The sequence below is a fragment of the Lactuca virosa genome, chromosome 5 (genome assembly GCF_052849685.1).
Source record: "Lactuca virosa cultivar CGN04683 chromosome 5, Lactuca_virosa_CGN04683_v6, whole genome shotgun sequence".
In the NCBI taxonomy this organism is placed as follows: Eukaryota; Viridiplantae; Streptophyta; class Magnoliopsida; order Asterales; family Asteraceae; genus Lactuca; species Lactuca virosa.
Window position 1 is genome coordinate 82947599 of NC_136430.1, and position 13820 is coordinate 82961418.

The window sequence follows — 13820 nt, forward strand, 5'->3', positions numbered from 1 at the left end:
ACCCGCACCTGAGCTGCTTGCAACAGCTAGACCGGCAGGTCTGTGGTGACAAGTGTCATAACTTTCCGACGCCTGAAGAACGTCGCATTCAAGGCCATCTAGTCTTTAGTATGATTATAGCATCTCGCATGGAATATTAACACAGCATAAAATTCACGGAAATTCTAGGGCTTTATACAAAGGAGTTTTATTTAAATATAAAACACACACATAAGTATGACGATTTACTTACACGTACTAGGCCCTGTTTCAATTCAGTTTACAACAAATCTTTTAGAAAATATTGGATTTTCTGGAAACAAACTTGTAACAAACGTTAAGGAAACAACATTCATCTTTATAAAATACTTGTGAACTCACCAGCTTTATGCTGATACTCTCTTTTCAAAATAACTTGTATTTCCCAGGTAATCAGTAATACAGGTAACCGCAAGATTTCTGAAGTCAAGACGCTAAGGCGTAGATTATTTTGCTACATTTTATCATCATATGTAATTTAATTGAAAACATGTATTTTTGGAACATGTATTTTGGAAACAATGTAATCTTTTAAATTATATCTATGATGGTTGTGTGTTACTTTCTTCACTATGGTTATGATACTGAGCATGACGTCATCCGCCCCCGAACGTTTCCGCTGTTCTGGTTTGGGGGTGTGACAGTAGGCCGGTATGGCGTTCCAGTCAGGCTAAAGGCTCTATATGCATGTTGTTTGTTATTATGTTTATATGGTGGTACTTTGGGGGAACTTACTAAGCGTTGGCTTACAGTTTTCGGTTACGTTTCAGGTACTTCGGATGACTGCAGGAAGGCGAAGGCGTGACCATACACATCCTCTTGTTTATGATTGATGATTTTGGGAGACTCTGATATTTAAAAATGTTTTGAAAACAATGATTGTAAACAATTTATGAATTTGGATTTGTTTTAAAAAGCTTAAAATTCTTGTGATTTTTATGGGTGTTACATAACCTCTGTTTTTCCTTCTCTAAGCCTTTTTTGTTTATTGTGGTAATATTTGAAGGAAAATCATCACCTTTGGCTCTTGAGAATGATTCTTGAAGAAGTCGAATACCTTGTGCATCTCCTGGACTCTTGTAAGTATTCAAGATTCTATCTTGATGGTTAAACTTCATATATCTAGCATATTTTAGGCTTTTTGGTCCCTTTTATGGTTTTGATTGTGTTGGAGAAAAGAACTTTAGATAAAGCTTGCAAGTTTGTCAATATTATGTGTCCATAAAGTGTTTCATCTTTTGGATCTAAAACCAAAGTGTGTTTTGGGACCATACAATGAATCAAGGTCATATTTTTGCCCCTTTTGAACTAAAATACAGTAGGACTTGCATGGAGTGTGTAAGCTCATAAAGTTAGGATTTGTATAACTCATCTTAGCATGTTTAAGCCTTCTAGAAGTGTTGGTATTAAAGGATTAAGGACTTAATAGAGACTTAAACCTTCCAGGAACACGACGGCTTAGCTAGGGCTGGCCACGACGTGGTGAGCTATTAATTCGCGATTGGTTTGTGTTTTACCACGACGTGGCAAGTAATTGACCATGACATAGCAGGCATGAGACTCACGACTGATTTATACTATACCACGGCATGGAAATGGTCTTTCCATGACCGGTGTTTTGGAAGTTGACTTAGACTGTTCGATTTTGACTAAGTTTGACTCTGGGTCAAATTTTAGGGCTTTAGGTCATAGGTTGAGAATTGACCTTTGAATACGTGTTTAGGTGGTCGTTGTGCCTGTATTTCCGTGTTGTGAGCTATAGAGGTTTCAGCTTTGTCTGTGACATTAGTTTTCTCACTGTGTTACTTTTATTATGTGATTTATGAGAGATGTTGTTAACTCAGTGTTGTTGATAACCTAATATGTTGTATGTGTGTTGTTGATAGCTCGGGGTTGCTGATAACCCAAGTTACTGTATTAAGTTGTTGGTAACTCAAGGCTGTTGGTATCCATAGGGTTGCTGATAACCCATAATTGTTTTATTTGTTAGGTGTGCTGTGTTGTAGGGGTGAGCAAAAAGCGAACCGCAATTAAAAAAAACCGAAAAAACCGCAAAAACCGAAACCGATTAACCGAAACCGAAACGATAACCGATGGTGAGGTTTTCAATTTTACCAAAACCGAAATTTTGCGGTGCGGTGCGGTTATTGTTTTTTTTAAAACCGCAAATAACCGAACCGCACCGAATAGATTAACCGAACCGCTAAACCTAACCGAACCGCTAACCGAACCACTAATTTACAAATTTTAAATAATTATATAATGTTATTATTTGATTTATTAATATTAATAATCCTAATTAAAAAACAAGGTTATGTTGAGCGGGATTCAAAGTTTGACCTAGCCTAAATTTCAGACTCTTCGCCTCCCACTCTCACGAACGAAGTCACGATCCCTCACCGTCTCAACCCTCAGTCTTCCATCTCCGGCTGCCACTACATCATCAGTGTTAGGCACGACTCTACGTCAACGTTCACACTATCGGCGGATCACACTGACACGTCTCACCATCTCCGGCCACTACAGGTTTGTTTCCGACTGTTTAAAAAATATATACGGCAAGCGTCTTCGATCTTAAGTAGACATAATCACATATATAACGTTACGTTTACAAAAATCATTTGTTTTGGTTTGTGTAGAGATAACAATAGGTTTTCAGTTACCCTTATTCACTGCCATGAATGTCATCGTTCTTTCGAGTATGTGTTTAATTCAGTAGCTTTGTGCATTTGTTTCAATTTGTATTTACAAAAACCATAAACAATATATGAACTTAGTTTTTGAGATTTTTTTTTTCATACAACGTAAAATAGGAGTATATATGTAATTATGCATGAGTGCTTTAACGTTTGAAGAGTAAATTTAAGATATAACTACTTCACGAAATTAAATTCTTTAAAAGGGTAAATATAACTATTTCATTTTTTTTAATACATACTGGAAGCAACTTTCAGGATTTTTTTCATGAAAGCCAATTATCTTTATTTTTCCAGATTTTGCACACATATGAAAATATGAAATTAATTTTTGAAATCAGTAAGCTTTGTTTAGTTAATTTTTGTTCCTTTGTTTAGGTAACAATAACATAATAGAACACTAATAGGTTAGGTATTTGAATGTTTCTGTTTGATTATTTGTGTTTCAGAATGGCTACCGATGAAGGTATAATTGATGTTGATGATGAAAATAACAATGGAGTTGAAGTTCCATTAACCGGTGAACGTAACACCGAAGAAGAAAAGAAGTCAACAGGTAGGGTGAGATCCATTGTATGGGATCATTTCCCATATGTCAAAGGCGCTACATCTTCAAAATGTAAACATTGTAAAAGAGTATTGGCTTGTGGCACTAGAAAGAATGGTACATCTGCATTACTTACTCATCTAGTCCATTCATGTAGGACCTCCCCACTTTATAAAAAACTCGATATAAAGAAACAAACGACTTTAAGCTTTAAGCCAAAAGGTACGGAGGCGAGTGGGTCTTTAGCTAAGCATTCTTTTAGCCAAGAGAAATGTCGATTAGCCCTTGCCAAAATGTGCATTAAAGACAATAGACCTTTTAGCATTGTTGATGATGAGGGTTTTAAGGAGTTTGTGTGGGAATTGAATCCTGAGTTTAAGCTCATATCTAGATGGAGTGTCGCTCGAGATTGTTTATCGATTTATGAACAAGAGGCGGAAAAAGTGAAAGCTATGATGAAAGGCCAAACAGTGTGTCTAACTACAGACACTTGGTCATCGGTCCAAAATGTCAATTATATGTGCCTCACTGCACATTGGATCGATGATTATTGGGTTTTACAAAAAAAGATCCTAAATTTTTGCCCTATAGAGAATCATAAGGGTGACACGATCGGGCGCCTTGTTTATGAGTGTATACAAAACTGGGGGATTGAGACTGTGTTTACTATTACAGTGGATAACGCATCTTCAAACGATGGGGCAATAAGATATTTAAAGAGGATGTTGAAGGGTCCACATGATATATTAGATTGTAAATATTTGCATCTTCGTTGTTGTGCACATATCATCAATCTCGTGGTTAGAGATGGATTGGAAGAGCAATTCGAATCTGTTACTAGAATTCGAAATGCGGTGACTTACGTGCGATCATCACCAGCTCGATATAAAACATTTGAAGACTGTATTGCTCGAGTTGAAATAAAATGCAAACAAAAGCCATCTCTTGATGTCGATACAAGATGGAATTCAACATATCTAATGTTGGAAACAGCCGTAATTTATGAGAACGCGTTTGAAAGGTATGTTTACTTGTTATATATTTATGTTATATTTCTCGTTTCAGTGACAAAATAATATCGTATCCATGTTTTATTTTCTTAATAGGCTTTATATGATAGATTCTTCTTATGGAGCTTATTTCCGCACCGAGGCGGAGGAAGATTTGGAAAGGAGCGCAAGGAAAAGGAAAAGGAAGACTAGAGTACTTGGTGCTCCAAGTGATGTTGATTGGGAAACAGCTAGGTATGATTAACTTTTTTTGTTAGTACTTCGTATATATCTTTTGAATACTTACATATTATTATTATTATTATTATTATTGATATTTAAAATAGGAATTTGATCGAGTACTTAAAAATATTTTCTGATGTTACAACCAAGATATCTGGTTCGAAGTATGTAACATCCAATATTTTTTTTTCTGAGCTTGTGAAAATGCAAGCAAACATCACCCGAATGTGCTTGAGTCAAGATGAACAAAAGAAAAAGATGGCCATGTCAATGAAAGAGAAGTATGATAAATATTGGGACAATGTAGATAATATGAATTATCTATTGTATGTTGCGGTTGTTTTGGATCCACGCAACAAGCTTCGATATGTCAATTATTGCATTCAAACGATTTATGGTACGAATTCTGAGAAAAGCAAAGAGATATTGGAAAAGGTGAAAAAGACTCTTTGATGATTTGTTTAGCCATTACAAGAGTAAAGTGGAAAAAAACAATGTACAAAACACACAAGATGGTGGTTTTGGTGAAAAATCAAGTAGCTTTTGTGAGATGAATATTGATTTGGAGCTTGAATTTGACAAATTTGACGATGAGGGTCAAGATACTAAGAGCGAGGTGGATATCTATTTAGCAGATGGAAGGGAAAAAAGGGACCAAACTTTTGATCTATTAGGTTGGTGGAAAGCAAATTCGGCCAAATTCCCTGTATTGTCTATACTAGCTAGACATGTTTTGGCAATGCCAATCTCGACGGTTGCATCAGAGTCGGCATTTAGTACCGGTGGTAGAGTTATCGATAAGTATAGGAGTTCACTTAACACCGACACTGCAGAAGCTTTAATTTGTACACAAGATTGGATACGGCTTTCATTGGTGGATCTTGAGTTAGGTTGTAGTATGAAGACTAAAGAAATTGAAGAATTGAATGAGCATATGGCGGGTATAAAAATTGGTAAGTTTTCACCATATTTTTTGGACTTAGTTTTTCACTTATGTAGTATTGTACTAATAATATAATATTATCATGTATAATTGTTTTCTGTGTAGATGCACTTTCAAGGGGTAAAAGGCCATCCAATGATGTTCAACAAAAGAATGATTGAATTGCTTTTCTACCACGTAACTAATATATTATATCTTTATTGGCATTTTTTAATGGTTTTTTAAGTTTAGAGTAACTAATGATTTTGGTTTTTTACTTGTAGTCTATGACGCAGAAAGAAAGTTTCAATTGCAAGCTGTTAAATAGGATGAATGAATGGTCAATTTTTAGAAGACAAAAAGTGTTAAGAGTTTTTGTTTTGTTGAACTTTGAAAAGTGATGAAATTTGTTGATGCTTTGAAGATAATATCAGTTTGTTAGTGTTAAGTTTTTGTCTATCTATTGCTTTCTTTTTATCATTTGTTTACTAAAACTAATAGTCTTGAACTCTTAAAAGCATATAAAAACAACAAACTCTTAAAAGCAAAAAAAAAACACCAACTTCACATGGTTAAAAACCGCATAAAACCACTCAATAAAACCGCACCAAACCCATGTGGTTAATAACCGCAACCGTAACCGCAATTAACCAAACCGCATCAAATAACCGCATAACCGAACCGCAATACTAACCGCACTATGTGGTTTCTAGAATTTAATAACCGCATTTGTGGTTAGTGGTGCGGTTTTAGCCAATAACCGCACCAAACCGCACCACGCTCACCCCTACTGTGTTGTGTGTGATACTTTGGGGAACTCACTAAGCTTTGACTTATAGTTGTGAATTTAAATGTTTCATGTACTTCTGAGGATCGGGGCAAGACAAAGGTGTAGTTGTACACATTATCTAGTAGACTACAGGATTTGAGAGATGATATGATATGATACTCTAACTTTGATTCCACGTTGTGAAACTACTACTTTTATGATGTTTAACTTTTATTAAAATGGATTTTAATTCTGTTTAAAATTTGAAAATTTTACCTTGGTGTTTGGGATGTTAAACCTTGACATATAGAGAATAATACCATTATACTTTTATGCCGCTTTCTCATGTTGATTATTGGTTGAATTCAGATTGGAAAATTGAAGCAGATTACTCAAAACTTTATGTGCATCTAGGTCGGAGGTGTTCAAATCGATTCTGTAACAAGATGAACATTTGTTATCCCGACAAACCTCGTAGACGTGGACACTGCCACCAGCCTGTTCATAATAGAAGAAATTGTCCAAATTATCAACCAGGTTCAATGAGATGTCAAACTATGTTTATTTTATATTTGGTGTTTTCATTTAGTGTTTAATTTGTATAGTAATATGGCGTTTAATTTTATTGTAATTTTTTATGTTATTTTAATATGCCGTATTGTAATTTATAGTTTGATTTGTATTCTAATTTACCGTTTATTAGTATTGCAATTTTGTAACATTGTAATATATTAAATATTGATATCTCGTATTGTAATTTAAAGTTTGATTTGTAATCTAATTTACCGTTTATTAGTATTGTAATTTTATAACACCGTAATATATTAAATATTGGTATCATTTTAAAGGTATTTATGAAATACAGTTAATGATATAACATGCTTAAAATAATACTTTAAGTTTAATTATATATTTCCAATAATTTAATTTAGTCATAATATATAATAAGAGTTAAAAATAAAAATTTCAAAGTTAATAGATATAAATAAAAAGATAGATTATAGTCAAAGGGTTATAACTGTAACTATATAAGAGATAGAATATAAAAAAAAAATTTGAACGCCATATCCATAAGAGATAGAATATAAAAAAAAAATTTGGACGCATGGATATGGCGTTGGTTCAACCACTACAACCTCTAAACAGATAAGAAAAGGAAAACAAACAGGTATTCCCAGTTCCTGTTATACACGAGAAGAAAAAGAAAGAGAAAACAGATGGAAGCTTGTTTCTTTGTATTCAAAAGGTTGTTTCATAAATCCAAAAACAAGAGGCTATAAATAGCTTACAAAATACACAATGAAAATAAATAAAATTAAACTAAAACCTAACTACTACCCCTAAAGACTAAGACTAGGACACTGCAAGGACCAAGTACACCATGTTTTCTATGTTTTGAACTTGGTCAAACAACATTTATTCAAACATCAAATTAAACAAACCATACAGGTCAAACAACATTTATTCAAACATCAAATTAAACAAACCATATACTAACTATGTGATCCATACCCATAATTCAAATCAGCCCACCCATTTCAAGATTACCCAACACTCAACCCCCTAATCTTGACAGTATTATGTTTGCTCAAAGTAGTGATGGCTCATCATCATCTTGGATCAAATTAGCTTCTTCTTTCTTAGTTTCTTTCTTAGGATACCCGGTTGCATAATGTCTATATTCTTGACAATTATAACATTTAATACGTCTCTTATCTCGATACATACCTTGCTCCCTTCGATCTTCGTAGCTTTGGAACTAGCCATCTCAAACTCTACCATGACCTCTACCTTCACCCTGGCCTCGTCCTTGTCCATATTGATCTTGATTGAAGTTATCATGCTTAGTTCTCTCTTCCCGATCCTCTTTTGACAGTAAAAGGTCGTTTTGATTTTGACCATTATCATCTTGATCAAAAAGATTTAGTTCTCTCTTCATATGCCTTCAACCTCCCCACAGCATCCTCAAGTGTCATATTTTCTATCTCCGAGTATTGCTCGATAGATACAACAATCTACAAGAATTTCTTAGTAACTGAATTTAGTAATTTTCTTACCACAATATCATCTTCCAAGCTAGACCCGAGACCCTTGAATTTTGTAGCAATCTTCTAACATCCCAAAAATCATAAGTAAAATTTTTGTTTTGAAGTCAACCAAACCATCAAATATTCATATCAAATCATCAAAAGTATGTCAATGTGAAAATAGTTATCAGAGTACAATCCCAATCATAAAAATGTTGGACACGGGTGGATGCGCTGCAATCAGGCCGGGTCATTCCCTTTCAAACCAGAAGTACCTGAAACATTGTAACATCCCAAAAATCGAGACCAAATTTTTTTTGTTTTAATTATATTGCTTATGAAACTTGTTTGAGGAAAACATTACTGATATCATATTAATTCATAAACCATAGTTACAGGTCTCAAAAACCATATCGTCAAATAGTAATAATGTCAGAGTACAATCCCATAAATCTCAAATGCGGAATCATGTGTGTGAGATGCGCTGCTACCTTGCCGGCTCCTTCCCCTTAGACGAAGAAGTACCTGAAACCAAAACTGAAAACCGTAAGCACAAAGCTTAGTGAGTTTCCGCATCATACCACATACCATACAATCATACGTACTGTCGGGCAATTCTGGGTTGCCCGACCTACCCATGTCAAACCATTCTGGGGTGCTGACCTACCCAAGTCAAGCCATTCTAGGGTGCTGACCTACCCGTGTCAAGCCATTCTGGGGTGCCTGACTACCCTTCGGTCTATCTCAACCGGCCACGGGGACTGTTTCACCCCCTATCACTATCACATAATAACAAATCATAATCATGCTGTCAGACATATCCGGGGTGTCCGACCTACCCTTCGGTCCTAATGACTGGATCGGGGGACTATTCCCCTCCTACCACCACTATCGCATATAACATATCATACTGGCACATAAAACACATCAGGTAGTAGCAAACCTAGATACTTATCACAAAGACAATCATCTAAAAACATTCCCTGCTGGTGGGCCGGCATTGTGGCCGTAGACCCACCTCTACTGGAAGGTAACTCACCTCAATGTCGTGTGGTGTTTGCACTGTCCTCGGTATGGAAATCAATTCTTCTCGACTCCTCAATCCCTACACAACATCCTTTCTACATTACCATTTCATACTCATAACCCCTACAAGGGTCAACTCAAGTCCAAGTCAAAGTCAAGGTCAAAACCTTGGTCAAAGTCAACTTTGGTCAAAGTCAACATCTGGTTGACTAGACTCGCCGAGTTGGTCCACCGACTCGTCGAGTCCCCATGTCCACAAAATGCTACAACCATGTCCCCACTCGTCGAGTCTAGTAAGAGCTCGACGAGTTCTCCTTCAACAAAACATCGGGACCTTCTTCAACTGACTCGCTGAGTTCATTCTTGAACTCGTCGAGTCCATCTTCATCTGTATGAAGGTGTTTAGTCTATGACTCGTCGAGTTCTCCTTGAACTCGTCGAGTCCGTCTTCATGTGGTTGGGACATTGCCTTGAACCCGCCAAGTTCCTCCTTGAACTCGTCGAGTCCTTCGATCTTCAAGTCCATAAAAAACCCAAACAGGCTGAGTTTTCCTTCAAATCAACCAAAGAGCATTTCCAGAAGACGTTTGGGGGAAAATGCGACCCGACTCGTCGAGTCCCACTTTGTCCAAAACTATACAGTCGATTTTAATCGGTCTCAATGCATCCAAACCATAGATCTGACCTCCTAGGGTCCAGATTATACGTAAAGTTCCAATCTTGACGTCCATGCATGAGGTATTTGGCCCAAATGGCTCTAAAATGAAGTCTAAAAGATGCATGGGGTGCTTATGGCAATAAAGTTGGCACCTTTATGCTATAAGAACCCCCAATGGTTCCAGATCTGAAGCTATACCCTCAATGAACCACAAAATCCCGAGTGTGGCACCTCTAAGGCTTAGAAAAGGTACAAATGAACCCTAACTAGAGATATAAGAGATAGATGGTCAAGGTTTCAGCTTTATACCTCACGTGAGCTGGAAATGGGGCACAACCTCTGGATCTACTAGTTTCCACTTGAACTTCCAAGCTCTTTCTTCCTTCTCAAGCTTCACAATCACCACAAGCACACAAAAATGGCTCAATAACACTCAAACAAGGTTAGGGTTTCGATTTAGGGTTTCTCTGAGTTGGGAGGGACGATGGAGGCTGGGTTGAGACAAGATAAGTTGTTTAAATATGGTGCAAACCCTAAATATTAGGGTTTTGTCCAGACAGCCATACTCGTCGAGTCTGTCTCCTGACTCGTCGAGTAGGCCACTTATCCTCATGATCAAAAGTCGAGTCTACTCGACGAGTTGGGCCTCCAACTCGCTGAGTCCCAGTGCAAAACATGAAATTGCTTGAATTTAGATACATACCAGGAACCGGGTGTTACAAACATAAACTTAAACCGTAAGCACAAAGCTTAGTGAGTTCCCCACAATACCACATAATATACAAGTAACGATCCTCGCCCAATTAGTATTACGGGCCTCGTCCGAACTCGTATAACGGGCCCCGTCCAATGAGTATAACGGGCCTCGCCCTAACTCACATAACGGGCCCCACCCAACATACAAAACATGCAAGTATCACACAAACAACTATCATTCTACAAACATAATCCAGTGGGTCGGTATAGGTGCCTTCAACCCACGAGTATAGTGAAGAAACTCATCTCAGTTCTATAATGAACAATCACACACAAGTTGTTGTTACAATGGCTCCTCACACTGAGCACATTCAAACTATCCCTAATCAATATTTAGGGTAATAACCCACAAATAAAAGCCCAAATCATAAACCCTCTTACAAAGGGTAAAAGACCCTTTTACTCTTTACTCTAGGCCCAACTAACCATGACCTAAGGCCCAAACTGACCCAAAGCCCAAAAATGGCCGAAAAGGGTTTCAGGTGAGTATGTTATGCGTACACCCTACGTATACCCAGTGTACATGACCTTCACTGAACGGGGACATAGGCTAAACCAAGGTTGTAGAACTCGCTACTCGGTACCTGCTCGACCGACTGGGGAGTAGCGAGTACTCGGGAGTACTCGGGAATACTCGGGGAGTACACGGATTTGGTAATTCATGTAGAAATATTTTTAGGAAAATTATATATGTCAAAATCATAAGTTAAAATCATAATTTGATTGAAATATATAACGAAATTAGATACATGTGAATACATAAAAACTGAAATACACACAAATGTCTCACTTCATAAATAATTACTGAAAATTTAAGATATATATGTAGTAATAATCACATGTGTGTGTTAAATAATAAATCATTAAGTGTATTATACATATTAATCTTGAAATTCTTGATTTTTTTCTCTTTTTATGACAATTTTGACCCTTTGACCGAGTTTGACCGATTTTGACCGAGTTGGCTGAGTTTGACCGAGTAGGCCCGAGTAATCAACCCATGAGACCAAAATATGCCAAAACCCTAAGCAAACCTAGATCTAAGCAATGCACCATAAAGGTTGAGACTTTATACCTCCAGAAGGATGATCAAGATGAATAAAGTTTGGATCTACAAACTCCAAGCTAATCAACACTTCTGCAATGAGTTCCTTCTTCAATAAGCACGAAAAACATACCAAATCACTTAAAGGCTCAAGAATCTCACAAATGGGGGCTAGGGTTTCGAGGGGGCAACTTTAGAGGATGGAGGCTGAAGATAAGGTTAGCCTCAAAGGAGATAATGAGGTAGTGTCCAAAACCCAAAAATTAGGGTTTGCCCCTGCCACGAGTACGTCCAACGTACTCAAGAGGAACATGCGGTCAAGTTTAATGAGATACGCTCAACATAACTCACAATTACGCCCAATGTAATGACCTTTCATGCGGAAATAATAAATATATAAGAACTTAAGGAATTTACCTGGGAACCCGACATTACAAATCTCACTAAATTTCCCCAAAAACTCATCAATCGTGTCACCCTCTTTCATATTCAACATATTTAGCTCGGTTCTAAGTGTTTGAAGTCTTGCCTTTTTTTTAACTCTTTCGGCTCCAAAATACCGGACACGAATCCTACATGTCTTCTGCATCCTTATTCTTAGCCACTCGAAGCAATATATCTTCGAGTAGAGTTTTAAACACAAATGATCTTGCCATCAGATTTTTCTTTGCCTCCACCGCTCTTCCAGTTATCGGATCAATTGCTTCCCACAAACCATATGCTTGTAGGATCGACTCCACCATAATCGACGAACTTGTATAGTTTGTAGTTGTTAACTTAGGGCATTGCAACGAGATATTGCTACCTTGAACCTAACTTGATCTACCGGGGTTTATTGTTGGCATCTTCTTCTTTTCTGATTTTCTTTCTCACTTTGACTAGCTTCTCCACACAAGTAAGCTTCACCACACATGTTCATTGTCTTCTTGGTTCACCTAGAACTTGGATTCAATACATAACCCTTTCTTTCAACTTACTCAAATCAATTTTCAAAAAAAAAAAAAAACTCAATCACACATCACACATATATGGATTTAATCACACATATTTCTTTTGAACTCAGCTCACACAGAGCTTTGTTCAGCTCTCATTAAACTGCAACCAGTTCACATAGAACCTCTTCTTACGATCCCAAGGTTTGAACCTAGGGCCCTGATATCATATGTTGGTTCATCCCTTACAACCTCTGAATAGATAAGAAAAAAACAAACATGTATTCCCTATTGCTATTGTATACGAGAAGAAAAAGAAGAAAAAAACAGATGGAAGCTTGTTTCTTTTTATCCAAAATCAAGAGGGTATAAATAGCCTACAAAATACACAACAGTTATAAACAAAATTAAACTAAAACCTAGCTACTACCCCTAAAGACTAGAACACTACAAGGACCAAATACACCACGTTTTCTCTTCTTTGAACTTGGTCAAACAACGTTTATTCAAACATTAAATTAAACAAACCATAGACTAACTATTTGATCCATACCCATAATTAAAATCAACCCACCCATGTCAAGATTACCCAACATATGGTGGGTCTCCTCTTAATACCCCTATTTTGACAAACCATTTTAAAACACTCTTATTTCTACAAAGCTTTTTGCAAACACCCTTATATTTGCAAAAAAAAAAAAAAAAAAAAAAAACCTCCTCAAATCTCACACAACACACACTAAAACATACACTCAAGGCTAGGGTTTCTCTTATGGAAGGGTGGAGGTTGGGATGAGAAGAAACCCTACTCCATACATTGTTTAAATAGGGCTCAAAGCCCGAGATATAGGGCTTAGTGCACAAGCGCCACCACACCATCGTGGACACCTAACCGTGCCACAATATAATGACGTGGATGTGTCGTAGTCCTCCAGACCGCGCCGAGACCAGTGGCGAGACTATGCATAATAAAAGTGGGTCAAAAACTCCATATTCAGTAGGGTAAAAGTACATTTAAATAAATGAAAATTTCTAGAAAGATCAATTCCTAAAAATGGATGTTATAGTGTTGACTACAAAACTCCATAAGGGAGACAAGATATAAACTTTTTATCTATTTATGTAGGTGTTTATTTTTTGTTTCTGTTTTTACTTTGCAAATGTACGAACACACTAGTTTTTTTATCTACTG